Raw genomic sequence first — 5751 nt, 5'->3', positions numbered from 1 at the left:
CTATCTATTTATCTGTCTGTCTGTCTATCTATCTATCATCTATCTATTTATCTGTCTGTCTGTCTATCTATCATCTATCTATTTATCTGTCTGTCTGTCTATCTATCTATCATCTATCTATTTATCTGTCTGTCTGTCTATCTATCATCTATCTATTTATCTGTCTGTCTGTCTATCTATCATCTATCTATTTATCTGTCTGTCTGTCTATCTATCAATCTATCTATACATACATACATACATAGATACATACATACATACATACATGTGTGTGCGTAGACAAGGGGTACTGGAAAGTTCCTGGCTTGGGGTAAAAGAAGAAGTACAGGAGGATCAGTTAATTATAATTTCATCCAACACATTCCCCTCTCAGATTCACACAATTATTGCAGCGGCGTTCCATTTTTTTTTCTAAGCACTGTAAAGGAACTCGGAATGAATCCAGGAATTTTTCAGTACCCCGCCGTATATACATAAATATGAAAAAGAATGAAAGGTCATTTCCGAGTCCTTTGCTCATAAGGCCTGTTTCCAGTAGTTGCGTTCTCTTTAGGAATAAAAACAACAATCCTACGATTGTGAGTGCAACAGACTAACCACCAGGTCACGCACCTCCACGTATACATAGATACAAATATAAAGTATAAATGCATACATTGCGAAGAAAACAGTCTCCGTATCAAAAGGAAACCTCTGAAACTATGTTTCGTCTGTATTCAAGGGAGGTCGGAGACGTATTAACAAGAAGTATAAGCACTCTTGGAATGATGACCACTACTTCATAGCTCAATTCTAAGATTACGTATGACAATGCAAAGCAGACGATGTCTACGAAATCCTTATAGAACAAAATAGTGTGTGAAACCCTTAAATAACTAAACTGCAACAGAAAAATCATATATAACAAAATTGTATAGAATATTCAGAATGTCACACATTACCTACATGATGTTGCTAAAACTGTATTTCATTCCATCTGTATTGAGGATTGAGGATAGGACAAATATAGACAATACATAAGTATTGGATTCATCCATATCAACCTTAGTCATAACTGTGGAACATTCCTGTAAAAATCTTTGCGAAGTAAAAGGAGAAGCTGTTTGTGACAGTAAAGGAAACACTTAAAACCCGGAAAAGCCAGGTTCTGGCATCAATATTTATCACAAGGCCAGCAATATCGGGGAGGATGTAAATCAATTACATGGAGACCAGTTCTCAACTGGTACTCATTTTATCAATTCCAAAATGATAACGGGCAAAGTTGGCCTCGGCGAAATTTGAACTCAGAACGTTAAAAACGGACCAAATGCCACTAACCGTTTTTTCTCCAGTGCGCTGACGACCCTGCCAGCTCACCGCCTAATTTCATCAAAAAATATTAAGTAGGAGAATATTCATATGGAGATAAAATCTACAGCTTCCTTATAGGGATTATATCTTTGTAGTCATATAGAAGTGTATGTCTTTTTACAAAATCTAGTCGACTGTTCATTGTGCTCTATGTACACTCGAGTGTTGGAAAATTGATAGATCTCATCCTCTAAGATTTCTATAAATGCTTTTGAAAATGCACACTATTGGTTGCGATCGAGTCTGTTAGAAATCTTAGTATTTCTGCTAAAATATCTTACCTCTACAAGTGGTAATTAAGTTATCACGTGAAACAAATGTTTCCAAGATTTCATTATGTCCAATATATCAAAGATTTGATTAAGTCCAATAAAACGTTTTTTTTTTCTCTTTGCACATAACATGTGGATAAATCAATGATTTATAAGAAAAATAGCAAATTGTTTCATATGAGAAACATCTTTTCAAGTACAGTCACATAAAATATTTTCATGACTTGTACTAAATATTTCGAAAGGCAATATCGAATTTTACCAATCTAATTTTCGTAAAGAAGAAATCTATATCAGCTCCCACTAGGGAGTGTTATGGCTAAAATATGATGTACAAAACCAATACACTAGACAACATTCTATTTCGTTTCAGGTTCAGATCTTTTTACTATCAATAAATTAAATATTACCAATTTTTTGAGACTGTAAATTGAAAATATTCTTACCTGTAATTTCAGTTGTCTACTTCGATTCCTTAAAACAGTGTTTCTCCTCCATTTGTACCCATCGAAGTGAAGGCGCGTGGCTTAGTGGTTAGGTTATTTGGTTCACTATCTCAAAGTCGGAGTTCTAATCCCAGCGACGCGTTCTATCCTTGAACAAGACATTATATTTCTGTTTGCTCCAGTTCACTCACCTGGCAAAAATTAGTAGTACCTGTATTTCAAAGATCCAGACTCACCACACTCTTTGTCCTGCTGAATCTCCCTGAGTACTACGTAAAGTGTATACATGTATGTGGAGTGTTCAGCCACAAGCACGTTAATTTCACGAGCAGGTTGTTCCGTTGATCGGATCAACTGAAAACCTTGTTGTTGTAACCTACAGTGTGCCAGTACCTACGAAAACATTTGGTACCTATTTTACTTGGATATACCCTCCCAACTAGTCATTTGAGGGTTAGAAAATTATTTTTATGATTATTGTTAAAATGTTTTGTGTATTCTAGAAATAGAACCAATTAATTGCAAGTGTAACCAATTTATTAACAACAAAATCGTATATAGACTTCGGTTTAAAAGCATGGTTTTAAAATGCTATTGCAGATGAGAGGGAGAAACGTCAATGTTTTTCACTTCTAACGTTACATCACCTGTTTACATCTTACCAGCGCTGATTCACCTTGAAACTGTTGGTTGTCTATTTTCTATTTATCGTTTTAGAATTGTTAATTTACGAACTTGCCTTATAGTCAAATAATTAACTCCTAAATTCTTTCACGGAAACAGCTTCAAATTAGAAACTAATTTTTGTTTATTTTCTTTACTAGCAAAGTTAAATGCCCAAAATATTTGTATCTGGATTAAATTGTTCCTGGTGTATCATTTTTCTCAAGAACTAATGCCCAGTTAATTAAATATATCTAAATACAAAGCTTTCAAGCACTGAGCATAAGGTTTAAACATTTTTCAGGAGTATATATATATAGTAGTCATATGAACCAGTGTTTTGGTTTAAGAAAATAAGGCGATGACACTACAGTTTTCCATTCGGGACAGACCATTATATATTTGAGTGACTGCGTCGATAGTGTGGAAGAACTAATAGAGTCCACTTCAAAATTGTTTGGCGGGAGAGTCCATGCATCTTTTAAAAAGCTACTGTGATATGTGGAAAGGATAGAGAAAGGTATGCTTTATCTGTATATATTGCCTGAATGTTTGAAGATTAGTGTATGCCACTAAAGGCACCCAAAATCTCACGTCGTGGTTTTAACCGGAGAATAGCTTAAATCTAACACCATGGCGTGATTTGAACTCAGGATTCAATGTGTTGGAGCAAATACCGTAACATATCCGGAGTTCATACAATCCCATCAAGACCTTGCACCGCATAACACTTTTTATCGATCTCGAAGAGATGAAAAGAAAAGTTTACATGGCGGAATTATGTATACTTATATTATGGCAAACTCTCCTCTAATATTTGTCACTCAAGTATCACGAAAATAACTGTTAATAAATGAAGCATTTAATTATATATATGGACAAATCTCTCTAATGTGTAGCCTACTGCCAAGTCTTTATAATTATTATGATTTTTATGCTATAGGGATCGATAAAAGTCAAGTATTTTGATCAATATATTCGACTGGTCCATACCAGATATATAAATGACTGCTCCCTCTCCTCAAATTTCTGGCCATTTGCCTATGTAAGAGATTTTTATTATTATTGGGGCTACAGCGGAATGGACAATTAATCGCATAGTAATAAAAGTTGAAACAACATCCATTAAGATACTTAATGTTTCGGCTTTCTCAGTACTCTTTGCCCTTTAATAAAACAGGTGTTATTTAAAACTTTAGCATTTAAACCAGCCATATCCGACCAGCATATTGTAGTCGTTTATAGTTCCAACTAGTCATATCTGGCCTCTTGCAATTCACAATTTTATTCTAAAAATAGACCATCATGCAATTAAAATCTACGAGAAAACGCGTGATTAATTGAAAATAATGTGAATAAATAAGTGTTACGTTTCACAGTAATCTGAATGTTAAAGGGATAAATTTATGTAGTTTTGTTTCCACAAAAGTTTACGACTTGAGCTTTCATTAACGTTATGTCTTTTTAGTGTACTGCTGTGTAGAATCAAACCGTATTGTGATTCGAACTTCCACGCGTTGCAATCAAATTTCTCTAGGGTTATCGATGACTTTCGATTTTAATAAATTAACTCAGAATTACAGCCTGAACAACTCCCTGCAGTACTATGCTCTAACAACAGTGTAAGAGCTGTATCTATGTTGGTTAAGATATATTAATAATGGTTTGTGATTCAGGGACATGATGAGGAGGACTGATATGCTTAACCAAGACGTGATAAGAACCCAGCGTGTAATATGTTAGAATAAATAATGCAACGCATTTTTTTCCGATAATCTAATGATGGTGCCAACTCTCTGCACAAGCTACCTTCTTAAATAATCCTCTCTACTACAGGTACAGGACCTGAAATTTTAGGGTAAGGAGGCAGTCGATTACATCATCTCTTTGCTCAATTGATTTTATTTTATTAATCCTGAGAGGATGAAAGGCAAAGTCAATCTCAGCGGAATTTGCACTTAGAACATATAGACGTACGAAATATCGTTACGCATAATGTGCGGCGTGCTAATGATTCTGCCAGCTCTGTGTTTTTGGTTATCAATTCAATTATAGAAATAAGGCTTGAAATTTTGTGACTAAAAATATAGAGGAAAATTTTTTTGCCAAAAAAAGTTTTGTCATTCATCCTTTCGGGGTTCATGATATAAGTACCAGTTCCCTACTGGTCCGATGTAATAGACTGAGTCCTTACTCTAAAATTGAAGGCCTTGTAGAAAGGATAATAATAATTATCATTCTTTTAACTCAGATTTTGTTGGAACTCCTGGAAACTTGCATAAGTAGCGGTCTTGCTACCTGCAGCCTACGGTGTCATGCTATTTGTTCTCTTCAACTATTTCAAACTTTCCTGATGATTCTGGCCGTGCCAAGAAAGCAAACATTTTGTAACAGCTTTACGAGTCTGTCTATTCTTATTTCCTATGTGTTCCAAGGCTACAGTAATAATCGGCGCTATCTTCACCTTATTTTAAACTTCCGTTGTCCAGCTATCTCATATTTCATAGGATTTCATAATTAAACATTCTCACGTTACTTTTAACTATCCATAGATCAATTGAGTATTCAATGTCAGTTATGGAGGACATGTGGTTTACTTTTTCCACCAGGCCATGGTCTATTTGAATTGGACAATCCCACAAGAGTTTCCAAGTTTTGGTTGTGTCACTCTCTCTGATTTGTGGTAATGCCATATCTTACATATCTCTAACTCCTGCTTTTCACACAGTTTCCAATGCAGGACATTTGCTACCTCATTGTATAACCAGAACTTCTATTATTATTATTATTATTATTATTATTATTATTATTATTATTATTATTATTATTATTATTATTATTATTATTATTATTGTTCAGTAGTTTTATTTTTATAACGTGCTTTCACTTCACTACCGAGCGCAGCTCAGTGCGCCTTGGGTATGTGCTGTGGTTTGCTGTGGTGCTTTTATGTTTACTGTATTGAAAGTGTTTTGCGTAGAATGTGTGCAGTACCCAGTAGTGCAATTTTCTGTATG

The sequence above is a fragment of the Octopus bimaculoides genome, chromosome 10 (assembly GCF_001194135.2).
Source record: "Octopus bimaculoides isolate UCB-OBI-ISO-001 chromosome 10, ASM119413v2, whole genome shotgun sequence".
Lineage (NCBI taxonomy): Eukaryota > Metazoa > Mollusca > Cephalopoda > Octopoda > Octopodidae > Octopus > Octopus bimaculoides.
Note: the sequence above shows the minus strand (reverse complement) of the source record.